Raw genomic sequence first — 13,983 nt, 5'->3', positions numbered from 1 at the left:
CTAAACCCAGTTAACTTTCAGTCAGAGCTAAGAGCTTGCAATTGGACTCCCCTAACATACCACTTGAGGAAGCTGTCTCCTACTTTAACAACAAATTCTTACAAGTCCTAGAGCACCATGCCCCTTCTTGTACAATCAGAATTAGGAACAAACCAGCTCCCTGGCTGACAAAACAGATAAGGCGCACAATACGACTGAGAAATAAAATTTGGACCAAATGGAGAAATACAAGTAAAATCCAACTGATCACTTAAACTTTAGACAGCTTAGAAATGCCACAAACAAATTAATATTCCTTGACAAAAAAAAAAAAAACTACTACCTTAAATTCCAACAAACCCAACATCAAAACCCACAAAAATTCTGGTCAGGAATAAATAAATTACTTCATCCTGGTCACTCTAAAACACCTACCCCCTCTAATTTGAGTCAACATTCTTCGATCCAAATTTCTGATGCTTTTAACAGATTCTTCTCTGAAAGTGTCCAGTTTCTTGCTAATACCTTACCACCAGTGTCGACTTCTCACCCACCTGTGCCAATGAATTCACCACCCCTATTACATCTGCAACCTATTCCAACATCCCTCATACACACCCTTCTTCTGAAACTTAAATCCTGCACGCCATCAGCTGACCTCCTTCCTGCTAAATATCTGAAATTGGCAGCTGGAGTACTTGCCTTCCCCATTTTCATCTTAATTAACAGCACCATTATAGAAAGTTCTATCCCAAATATCTGGAAAGTCTCTCATATTATCTCACTCCATAAGGGAGGAAACTCAAATGAACTCTCAAACTTCCGCCCCATAGCTCTACTCTCACCTATAGCAAAATTTTGGAGAGATGTATTCATCATCAACTCCTTAAACATCTCCTCCAAAATCACCTACTTGCAGACTGCCAGCATGGCGTTAGACCATACCATAGCACTACAACTGATCTCCTATCCTTTTCAGACAGTTTAGACAAAATTCGTAACAACAACTTTCTATCCTCTGCCCTTTTTATTGACCTCTCCAAAGCATTTGACATGGTGAATCATGAACTATTGACAGATGCACTTCAATCTCTCTCACTAGATATCCTAACTATCAAATGGTTTGCATCCTATCTAGGAAACAGACAACAAGCAGTCCTCTGGGACAATGAACTATCCTCTCTGCTCCCTGTAACTCTAGGAGTCCCACAAGGCTCTATTCTGGGACCTCTCCTCTTTACTATTTTCATCCATGATCTAACAGCCTCCCTTCCACAAACCAACTGTATACAATATGCCGATGACTCGACATTAATTTGTGCAGCCTCTTCACCTGCCAAACTTCAAACCAGGACCCAAAAAATATTTACCTTAGTTGAAAACTGGTTCCAGCAACTCTACCTCCTCCTTAACCCTAAAAAAAACAAATTACTATTATTCACTCCCACTCAGAAATCGCCTGCCATTAACTTCACAGTCACATCTAACAATGGTACCATAATAGCTCCTGACATAACCACCAAACTTTTAGGGGTAACAATTGATCACAATCTTAACTTTGGCACACATATCAACCTAACGATTAAATCAGTGAATAGAAAACTTGGCTCCCTTTACAGACTTAAACCCTTTCTCACACCTTCAGCCAGAACTACTATTGCCCAAACTCACCTATTTTCCACCCTCCTCTATGCCTCCCCAATTTATACAAACCTCTCCAAAAGCAATTTCAATAAGTTGGCAACATCTTATAACAACATAGCCAGATTTGCCACTGATGCCCCATTTCGTACCCACCACTGCACAAATCTCAAATTGCTTGGATGGCTTGCACTGCAAAGCCAGTTTATTTTTCAGCAACTCACGAAAATTCACAATATTCTGCACCATCCCTCAAATACTCCCATACTCAGAAACCTTATTAGCCCTTATCAAAATCTTTTAACCTTAAGATCTTCCAACAGAGTACTTGTTTCTACCCTAAAATCCAATAATAAATCTGGGGACTGCCTGTTCACTAACTCTATTGGTAACTCTTGGAACAAACTTCCAAGGGAACTAACATCCCTTACATCTACTCCACTTTTCAAGAAACAACTAAGAATCTTCCTAAAATCACAATGGCTATGCCCATGTCCCAATCCTGACTGATATCTCCCTTGACTGACCACTTTTTAGGTCTATAATTATGCATTCCTGATGCTTTCCTCTCTTGGAACTCTCCTCAAGCAGTTGTTTTGCCTAGGTTAAAAAAAAAAACAAAAAAAAAAACCCCTCATCACCACCCTTGTATGTTATGTTCTATGACTGTGCCGTTTTATTAATCTGTTTGCAAAATGTGTTTTGTGTGTCTTGGATAATTTAGTTTAATTAGTCTAAAAGTTCACTACAATATGTTTATATAATTCATGTTATTGTTTTTTGGAGCTTTTCTCCCCGGGCCTCCGCTGAAAATGGACATATATCCATTCGGACTTTCCCGGTCAACAAATGTAAAATAAAAAAAAAAAATAAAATAAAATATAAGTAGTGGGCTTTTGTTTTTTAAAACAACTGTTTTACTGATTTATCTCATTCTTGATTTGCAACATGAGTTCACATAAATTACTAGCACTGAAAAAGAACACACTCTGTAACATTTCCCCACTATCATCTTCATCCATTATGCATACAGTTAACATCAAAACTCTGTTCTTTAACCTTCTGTGTACCATGATATTCTTATACTCTTTAGTCCTTACCAGCATTCATATGTTGTTTATTTTCTTGTATTCCAAAGTGTTCCCTAATGCTCTGTTTATACTTCCCAATCTACAGACACGGCAAACCTGGACAAATGCGCTTGAAGTATAGGTACCTCTCTACAAAAGTATGGGAAGCTAATTAACATGAAATTTACATACCGTAAACATATCCACCAAAGTGAAGCAGGTGTTGTAAAGCAATACTCAAAACACAGACCAACACCGAGAAGAGGCAAAAACCAATAAATATCCAGCAGATTCTGAAAGAATATGATGAATTCCACAGAACTCACAGTATCATAAAACACAGGTTTAATGTAAACGCCAGTAAAACACCTTGACATTCGTTTTCGTTACTCCAGTAACTTCATCAGACAATGAATGCACTGTTTCATCTCCTTAAATACATACATCCTTGAACTTAATTAATACACTAATTAAAATTTAAAATGAACTTACTAAAAATTTTTTTATTTTTAATTAAAATTTTTAAAAACAATCCTTTTTCTTGATGAATGTTAGTGCATCGAGATGCACCATACAGGGGAGTTTTAATATAATGTGAAGACTGGGATTTTCTTAATAACCCCACCTTTTATATTGAAACTGCTTTTAATTTTAATATTGGTTTAATAGATATATGGTCGTTGAGCCCAGGTTCCTTGTTAGCTTCCAAGTAAATTTGCCAGTGTGTTTCCCTCTGTTCTAAAATAGTTTGCCATGGTCCACCCCTTGGATCCAGTTGGACACTGTCCAGAACAAAGAACAGAAATTTAGCTTTAGAACATGTATATGAATGTTTAAACAAGGCATCGGTAATGTTCCCTCTTTGGATATCATAATTGTGCTCATATATTCTGCGTTTTAGGGTCCGCTCCGTTTTGCCCACATAATATGCAGGACAGGAGTTACATTTGGCCAAATAGACAACCCTTAAACTGTTACAGTTATAGAATCCTTTGGCCCTAATGGTCAAGTTTTTAGCTTCCAGGAATACTTCCTCTACATGTGCAATGTATGAGCACTGGGCACAAGATCCGCATTTGTAAGTGCCTTTTCTAGGCCTATATGAGTGGGTTTGATAGGCGTTTTTCTAATATATTTTTAATACTGCTGCCCTTACGAAAAACTGCCTTCATTTCCTTGCCATGTAAATTGGCCAAGTCGGTGATTTCTGTGAAGGTTTCCCATTCTCTTTTAATTATATCTCTTATTCTACTAGAATTGGCACTATACTGTGTAATAAAAGCTTGATTATATTCCAACTGTGGTGTCGGGGGAGTAAATGTTTCCCCTTCATGTTGTAATCCCAAGATGGGTCTAAACCTAGTCTAAAAGTTCACTACAATATGTTTATATAATTCGTGTTATTGTTTTTTGGAGCTTTTCTCCCCGGGCCTCCGCTGAAAATGGACATATATCCATTCGGACTTTCCCGGTCAACAAATGTAAAATAAAAAAAATAAATAAAATAAAATATAAGTAGTGGGCTTTTGTTTTTTAAAACAACTGTTTTACTGATTTATCTCATTCTTGATTTGCAACATGAGTTCACATAAATTACTAGCACTGAAAAAGAACACACTCTGTAACATTTCCCCACTATCATCTTCATCCATTATGCATACAGTTAACATCAAAACTCTATTCTTTAACCTTCTGTGTACCATGATATTCTTATACTCTTTAGTCCTTACCAGCATTCATATGTTGCTTATTTTCTTGTATTCCAAAGTGTTCCCTAATACTCTGTTTATACTTCCCAACCTACAGACACGGAAAACCTGGACAAATGCGCTTGAAGTATAGGTACCTCTCTACAAAAGTATGGGAAGCTAATTAACATGAAATTTACATACCGTAAACATAATTAATCACATTTCCAATAGAATTGCAGACTACCACCAATCAGAAACACAAGTTTAAAACATTTATAAAACAGAAGTGTCAAAATGGCACAAAATATATTCAGAAGTAGAATGCAGATATGAGCTTGATAATCACTAAAGTTAAAATGAACACTGTACATGCATTCACTGTAATCTAAATGTTAGAGTAGCGCAGAAAGAACCTAAGGATTCATTAAACATCACTTTGCAAGCAGCAGTGAAGCATGTATTCAGTTTGAGCCTCAATAAATAAATTAGCATCAAGTTCTGGGAGAGGCTTTAGAAAACAGCTGCAAGCTCACAACAGTTTAACTGAACTGCTGAAGACAGTTGTTAGTTTTTTCTCATGCTGTTGTAGCAAAAGCTTTGTAACCCCATCATGCGATTTTTCACGTAATCAGCAGATTACTACACAAGGCATTTGCAGGTATTTATTATTACAGTTTTATTTCTGGCCTTTTGGCAGTATTACTGGAACATAGACTATTGGTAAATTATGATATGTGTTCAAGATTTTATAATGATTTGAATATAATTTTCCTGCATTTTCTGCAACATAGAAAGGAACACAGAAACTGTAGCACTTTGGAAGGTTTTTCTTGATATAAGTAAATTCTTTTTTTACAGCGATGAAGAGAAACAAAACTACCAGTGAGATGTTAGTTCTATTCTATGCTATGGACAGTGCAGTGGTGCAGCAGTAGCGTTGTCGCCTCACAGCAAGAGGTTCTCTGGTTCGATTCCTGGCTGGGGTGCCTTATTTGCAGAGTCTGCATATCCTCCCTGCGTTCATGTGGGTTTCCTCCGGGTGTACTGGTATCCTCCCACATCACAAAGACATGTGTCTGGAGTGTTTCTCCCTGGGCCTCCGCTGAAAATTGGCATTGTTTCAATTCAGCCTTTCCCAGTTAACAAATGTTAAATAAATAAATAAATAAAAATTAAATTCCTTTCTTGTCATTTACTGGATTTCTGTTTGTGACTGTACAGCTTTCATTTCTCGTAGCTTATTGGCATTGCTTTCCATCCATGCACACATCATAACATATCACAAAATGGACTAGTGGTTCAACAACAAGAAAGCTCAAGTTCCAGGACTATAGCTCTCAACCTTCCATTTCCAAAATGTAGAATGCTGCTTCTCATAATGTGAAACAAATGGGCAAAATGTGGAACACTTACTAATGACTTTATGTAAAAAGGGCATCACATGTTTAACTGCTACTTTATTTTATTTATTTGTCCTTTGGTAGTCAGGTGAGTCCAGCTGAGCCAATGGCCCACTTTTAGCAGAGGCCTGGGAAGAAAAGCTCTACAACAGATTCCAATACATTTAAACAATAGCTGATGAATAGTCACATACAAGAGGAGAAAGGCCCTGCAACAGATTAAATATTTTACAGTTAGTTGGGGTGCAAGGCTCCACAATCACACACAAAAACATTTACAATGGCTGATAAGTAATTATATATAAGGGAAGAAAAGTCCCATAACAGATAAAAACTTTAAAATAGATTGTGGTGTACCTTATATACAAGAGGATAAGAGCCCCACTACAATTGTGATACATTTACAGAATATTGCTAGGGGAAATTGTGATGAAGAATACCATATGTTTTGTAAGGGTTCCCATTACCAGATCGAAAGACTGTAATCGCGAATATGAAAAGAACAACACGTATTGTGCGAAAGATGGAAATGCCGAACGTCCAAAATAGCGAAAATTTAAATGTCGAAGTGTAATGGTTGGCCCGTAAGGTAAGTGTGCGATAGATAGGACTTTAGGGTTAGGATGTGGATTAAGGTAAGTGAATAGATAGGTAATGTCTTTAAGATTTAGTATAGTGTTAGAAGCAGGGTTTTTATTTAACTGTATGCATGTGTATTATTTATTTATTTTGGATGTATGTCTGTAGGGGAGGTGTGCGGTAGTTACGGACCTTAGGGTTAGGGAGGGGTTAAGGCTAGTGCATAGATAGTTGTGTATGTGGGGTTTAGTGTAGTGTTGGAAGTAGTGTTTTGTTAAATGTATGTATGTGTATTATTTATTTTTTTGGGTGTATGTCTGTAGGGGACGTGTGCAGTAGTTATGGACCTTAGGGTTAGGGAGGGGTTAAGGATAGCGCATAGTAAGTTGTGTATGTGGGGTTTAGTGTAGGGTTAGAAGTAGGGTTTTGGTGCTTTACGTTAGGTTAGAAGTAAGGTTTAGTTAGTGTATATATGTGGTTTATTTATTTTGTTTGGGTAGGTAGTATGTAGTGAGTGATGGGGTTGGCCGACTATGACAGTTCGTTATTTTATTTTACGCTGTTTAGTGCGTTCGGGATTTTCGCGGTTTGTTTTATAGGTGTCAACGTTTAGGTATTTGCATAAAGGGTTTTTCGATTTGGTAATATAGACCCGTTTTGCAAGTAGCAAGACACTTTGCAGAAGTGGATAGCCTATGTTGAGTATAGTGGTATATAGTTATTCAGAATATTTTTTTTATTAAACAGGAAATATCTTTATTAAATTATCGTTTATGACATAGACAATCATGCATTTATATAAATGAAAACAAACCATATTGACATCATTTTAGTTGCAAACATTATATATCAATTGTAATCTATCCAGTCACTGTCAGTCGAACATTAAATAGCTCATTCAAATCCTGCCTTCTTTTAAACCTTGTTCCTCGTCTATATGTATTCTTTCCACAATTTCCATTTTTTTCTTTGTAAGTTGCTCCTACCCTTTTCTAAGATCCTATTTCCGGTTATTTTATCTCTGTCACTGTATTCAGCACATCTAGTACAGTTGGTTCAGACTTTGATTTCCATTTCCTAGTAATTGCTTTTTTCGTAGCAACCATAATTAGACTCAGCGCGGCTTTACTATGTCTAGGCAATTCCAATTCTGTATCATACCTAAATAAAATAATTTCCTTGGTCATACCAATTTACTCACCCAATATTTCTGATAGAGTAGTCTGCAGGGAATTTCTAAACCATGTCAATTCATTACACTCCCAGAAAATATGTTCCCATTTACCTTTTTCTTCACCATCACACCTCCGACATTTACTGTCTACCTTGGGAAAAATGTTTTGGAGTCTACATAGGTATAAAAATACCTATGTAAACACTGCCAAGCAAATATCTTAAATCTTCTAGACTTTATAGCATGTTTGGGAGACAAACATGTATCCCACCTTTGTGTCTTTGTGAATTTCTTATCCAGTCTGTCTTCCCAAGCCTTTCTAGCCTTCTCTGATTGATTCTTGATATTATGCAATATTTTACATGCTGTACTAATTATTCCTTTTTTAACAGCAGCATCTGTTCTAGATTCTAATAAAAGCTCTAACAGTGTTGGTCTGTTGCTTAGGATCCCCCTATTTATTTCTCTTTGCCTATACTCTAATATCAGTCCTTGATAGGGAAGGCAGTCTCTAGTTTGTAGTCCAAGTAAATTCTTGGTTTATTTCTATTCTTTTACATTTGTGTCTCTGATTATTTGCTCCCAATGCCTTGGTTCCTTTGCCTGTTTTCTCCTATAAATACCAGCCCCCTCTTGCCTATTGTCTGTATCCCTAATTGCAGTTATCCCTATCATCAGAATTTTCTTTCTCCATTCCTGAGTTAGCTTAGCTCTTAGGTTCATAGGTTCATAGATTAGTACTAAGCTAACTGCCCTTGCAAGCCATTTTAAGCCTAGCCAATTATCCCTTGTGAGACTCAAACCCTGTACCTTGTGTTTGTAAGGCAAACACCTTAACCATTAGGCCACCCTCCCAACTAGAATACTTTCTACTACTTTATGAATATAATATTCCATATAGTTATTTTTATTCACCTTAAGGATCTGCACCCAAAATCCCAGTCTCTCCTTGTTTCTTGAGCTTCCCTCCCATTTTGGCATCATCCCTTTCCACTTTGAATTATACCTTTCTGCTTGGGCTATGTATAGGAGCCTTAACTGTGTAGCTCTGAAGTACCCCTTGAAGTCCATTAATCCCAAACCACCATGTTCTGTTGGAAGTAGTTAGGAAGACCTTCTACATTGCCCACCTTATCATGAAGGGATTCTCATCTAGATCAAGGGAGGTCATAGTCTCTATCTCATCACTCATCAGAGACTGATTGTGACAATGCCCCATTTGGAATAATGTATCTGACGACACTTGCAGCAGCTGGAGAGGCCAAACAAAGTTCCTCAAAAGGAGGAAGGGTCTCAAACATCTGCTGTCCTGTCCTCGACTGAAAGAACAACTCTCATTCATTTCATTAACCTTTTCTTGTGACCTTTTTGCCTTGTACAACATACAATGTCAAACCCAGATTTGATGAATATGCTTCACCTCAAAAAATCTAGAAAATCTAGAGCCACACAAGTGGGAGACTTAACCGACCACGGCTATTAATAGGGGCGTGCTGAGGGATAGATTCATCTTAAGACTCCCTATGCTGTGGAAATAAATCCCGTATATGTGAGGGCAGATATCCTCGCTGGCCTTGATCAAGAAATTGTGATCAATGGGATGGAGATCACAGATATACCCCAGGGATTACCCCAGTGTCACTGCTCAACAGAGGCACAGCAAAATAATGGTATAGTTCCCATATATAAAGGGGTGGAGCTAGCCACAAATGGGCTAGGGGCGCATAAGGCCTCGGGCAGATAGCCTAGTATGAACCTATGAACCTATGAACCTATGAAGAATTAGCTTATCACACTTGACTCTTGCCATCTTCCCCACCTAGACAAAGCCCTTCAGCTCTTTATTAATTGCTATCCACAACTTTTCTCCTGTGGTTGATAGAAATATGCCTGACCTGTGCATGTATAAACCTAAAGTGACTCATAACATTTTAACTGCTTGTATCTTGCTATTCAAGTCCATAAAACAGAGCTTCCAGTTTTTCAGTTTTTGTATAATCTTTTGTTTAGTCTCTTCCCAAATATCTTTAGATGCCACAGCAGAATCCTTTTAATCCATACTCCTAAATACTTCATTTTATCATGTCCCCATAAGTATGGATATTGCTAAACCAATTCACGTGTGCTACTGCCTCTGTTTTAGCTTCATTAATTTTTTATCTTTTTTTCCCCAAACATCTTTATTAAATGTACACATATGACAAAGGCAATCTTACATTTATATAAATGAAAAATATACAAAATATCACTTTAGTTGCAAGCCGTTTACATCACAGACACCATTGAAACAACTGTAGTTGTAAACATTTATACATCACTTATAAACCATCCAGTCATTGTCAGTTAAGCATTATATGGCTCATTCAAATCCTGCCTCTTAAACCGCATTCCTGCTCTGCATATATCATTCCCACAATTCCCATTTTTTCCTATGTAGTTTGTTCTTTCCCGTTTCTAAAGACCTGATTCCAGTTGTTTTATCTCTGTTACTGTAGTCACTACTTCTAGTAAAGTTGGTCTAGAGTTTGATTTCCATTTTCTAGTAATTGCTTTTTTGGTAGCCACAATAATTAGACTCAGCACGGGTTTACTATGTCTAGGCAATTCTAATTCTGTAGCATAACTCAAAAAAAATCATCTCCCCAGTCAGTCCAACCTACTCACCCAGCATCTCCAACAGAACGGTCTGCAGGGAATCCCAAAAGTCCACCAGTGCATTATACTCCCAGAAAATATGTTCCCAGCTACCTCTTTCTTGCCTGTCACATCTCCAACATTTGCTATCCACCTGAAGAAAAATGCTTTTGAGTCAACTTGGGGTATAAAAATACCTATGTAAACCATTACTTTTTAATCTTAAGAGGACTCGAAACTGCCTCAAAATGTTCCCAACACCGAAATGTCCTTTTCTGGTTTTATCAGGTATAAAATAGCATCATCTGAAAATAAAACCAGCTTTTCTTGACTACCATACCAATTATATCCTTGAATTTCTGAGTCCCTTACTTTCTCTGCCAGTGGTTCTAAATATAATGCAAGTAAAAAAAGGGAATGAGGACACCCCTGTCTGGTTCCTCTGCTCAAACAGAAATTATCAGAGAGGAACCCACACACTTTTTTGTCTTTGATCCCTCATATGTTCTGCTAATCAACCTTATAATTTTATCAGGGAATGCAAATGCTGCCATTGCCCTGCTAATAAAATCCCAGCTTACTCTGTGCAATGCTTTCTCTGCATCAAGACCCACAAACAGAAGTGTTATTTTCTTACATTCGGCTTCCCTCTGGATCATTATTGTTCTGTTAATGTTGTCAAATGTTTGCCTCCCTTCTCAAATCCACACTTATCCATATCTATACATTTTTACATCACCTTCGCCATTTTTTAGCCATTCTAGACATAACCACTGTATAATCATGTTTTAGGATTGAAATAGGCCTGTATGAAGCTGGATCGGCTTACAGTCAAAATTTTGAAGGCTCAAGTGTTGGGCGAAAGGCAGTTTTCAAAGTTGCACAATGCCGAACTGGATTAATACGACTTCATAATAATGAATGTAAAGCTTGATTCATTATGATGAATTTGGCATTGTGATCGGAGATCGCAGTACAGTGAGGATCAGGAAACTTATCCCTTTCCTCGCTGTAGTGCAACCTCAGAATGGGTATTTAGAATTTTCAGTGAATGGGGTGGGGCAAGCCCCCTACTAAAACATGACAGGATATGCGGACTTTTGAAGCCAGAAGACTGGTATGTCAAATGTTGTGTTTACGATGTTCGAAATTTAGGCTGGATGTTTTCATTTTCAGGATTTTAGTTTGTTGTTTTGATGGCAAAGAATTTTGCCGTCGAGACTGTGATAGTAAACCAGCTGGATCCGATGGCTTTTTACTATCTATAGGTATTGCAATCACCGCCACTTTTTTCCAGAATGTTGGTTTTTCTCCTCCTGTTAAATTACTGTTAAACAAAACCTTCCAGATCTGTATCAGTTTTTTTCCCTCCTAGCTTCCAAACTTCAACAGAAAGAAGAATCATCAGACAACGTGTATAGAAGAGTCTGTAGGAAAGAGAAGAGTACTGATAGGCTCTTTGAGAGAGAGTAGCTGATGCATGGAACAGACTACCGAATTAAATAAAGCAAGTACTAGTTTAGATGTTTTTAAGAACAGCCTGGACACATCATGGGAAGAAGTCTTTTGGTATATTGGCAAGCTAGAAGGGCATTAATGACCATGCTCAAAATATTTATATGTATGTATTAATGTACAGTAACAATATGGAGCACCTTCTTGCATGGCTTGTGGAGTCATGTGACTCACAGGCCTTGCCTGTTGAACCACTGAAGATGCAACTAACCCATACTATTGCCCTCTCAGATGAGTGATGCCCTCTTGTCCTGCTTAGCATTTAGCCATGCCAGGACCCTACCCTGTTTTCATCCTGGTGTTTTCCTTCCCTTGTTTTTGTCATTTCGCATTCATTCCTTATTTGTTTTTTTTTTAACCCTTCCCATCACCAGTTGTCCAACTTCTGTATGCCTGTATCCGTCTGTGGTCCTTCTAGCCTTCTCTGCATCTTCCTTCCCTATCTGCCTGATTGTGTATTTTATGTTTGCTAGCTTACCCCTGCTGCCTGCCCTTCTTCCAGTTACCATCCATAGCCTTCCATCACTAGCTTCTTGCACCTGTTTCTACTTTCTACAAATGAAAAAATGGACTCCTTCTATGGAAAATTACCCTTCCTTACTCCTCATGTTTCATACCTTGTGATTACCCTTATGTGTTTTCCTCTGCTTACTAGTCTTCCTTTTACTACTTTCCTTTATACCAAATTCCTCCTCATATTTATTTGCTGTGCATACCCACTGTGGTCTATCTGGTGGGCCTTATGCTGCCATTCTTGTGTCAGATGAGCGTAATAAGCAGCTTCTTAGTGCTAGGTTGAGCACTTGAGTATGCACTGGCTCAACTACACTAGTCTACCTTTATTGTGATGTATGTCATGTCATTCAGATGCTCTACTGTAGTGCTGCTCCGGCCGTAGTGCACCCTGTGGCTGCTGCTTCCATTGACTCTAGGCCTCTCTTTTATTATGCAGTCCTTTGTTTCGACTGTCAGCATTACTCTGTGCTTAATACATGATTGATTAGTTTTACGACTCATTGTACAGTGACCATTTATGAATCCAAGGCACAGTGTGCAAAGTTGTAATCTGCCTGTAAAACAAATGCAGTAAAGGAAAAAAATAATTGCACAAAGAAGCAGTTCGACATTTTATTAAGCATTTGCAGAAACTTCCATGAAGATTTGAGACATTTAGTTTTGAGCTCAGTTGGGAATATGAAAGTCAGTGTAATATCTCTTTTTTTGTCATTGAAAGATTGCCAAATTCTGGTAACAGCTACACAGGTAAAAAACGCACTCTCCTAAGCTAAGAATACAGCATCCATGCACCAGACGACATCCCAGGCTGTGTACTACATGAACTACAAAATGAACTGGCACCTCAGCTAAGTGTCATGTTTAAATCATAGCCTCACCTCAGGCTTCATGCCCACTGAATGGAGCACAGCTACAGTTATCCCACTCCACAAAGGGGGGATCCACCGCCCCATCGGTCTGATGAGCCTTATCTGCAAGGCCATGAAACGTATTATAATGGAACTTATAAAAAAAGACATTGGCAACCTTCAAACACTGGAACCCACAGAGTTTGGGTTCGTGAAGGGCCGATCTTGTTTCCTGAACCTGATTGACTTCTTTGAATCAGTGTCCAGAGCCGTGGACACGGGTAAAGGTGGTCCACACAGCCTATCTGTACCTCACCAAGGCCTTCAACACCATCCCCCACTCTGGAATCATAGATAAACTTACTAAGCTGGGTATTAATCCCTACCTCACTTGATAGGTTTCCAACTGGCTTACTGACAGAACCCACACTGTAAAAGTAGCCAACTCTAAATCCAGCCCCAGACAAGTGACAAGTGGAGTACCTCAGGGTTCAGTCCTGGGACCTCTCTTGTTTGGCATCTAACTCTCTGAAGTACAGGCCAACACTAAGGGACTCTGGCTAACAAAGTTTGCAGATGACTACAAACTGGGAGCGAGCCATTATTGAATTCCAAAATGATGTGGATATTCTACAAAAGGGCCTTACAGAAACAGATGATTGGTGCCAGAGCCATGGGCTCAAGCTCAATGCCAAGAAATGTATAGTTATCCCCTTTGGGAAAAAACATGTACCCGTGAATTACCATGTAGGTGGCAGTACACTAAACACCGAAAGTGTGATAAGAGACTTAGGAACACAGATGGACAGTGGTCTCACCTTCGATAACCACATGGCCACAATAGTCAGGAAATCCTTCTATGTAGCACACCTCATCACTAAGGACTTTTCATCCAGAAAAAAGGAGGTTATTGTCTCACTGTACTCATCCCTCATT

General features: G+C 38.4%; 1 protein-coding gene across 1 annotated transcript in view; it reads left to right on the top strand.

Annotated features, from left to right (window-relative positions):
• LOC122812231 (serine/threonine-protein kinase N1-like) overlaps positions 1-13,983 on the top strand; it is a 2,446,550-nt gene that overhangs the window by 1,555,139 nt on the left and 877,428 nt on the right. The gene's annotated exons all lie outside the window — the stretch shown is intronic.

The sequence above is a fragment of the Protopterus annectens genome, chromosome 9.part0 (genome assembly GCF_019279795.1).
Source record: "Protopterus annectens isolate FY-2018-M chromosome 9.part0, PAN1.0, whole genome shotgun sequence".
Classification (NCBI taxonomy): Eukaryota; Metazoa; Chordata; order Ceratodontiformes; family Protopteridae; genus Protopterus; species Protopterus annectens.
This window is presented reverse-complemented; position numbering and strand designations above follow the sequence as displayed.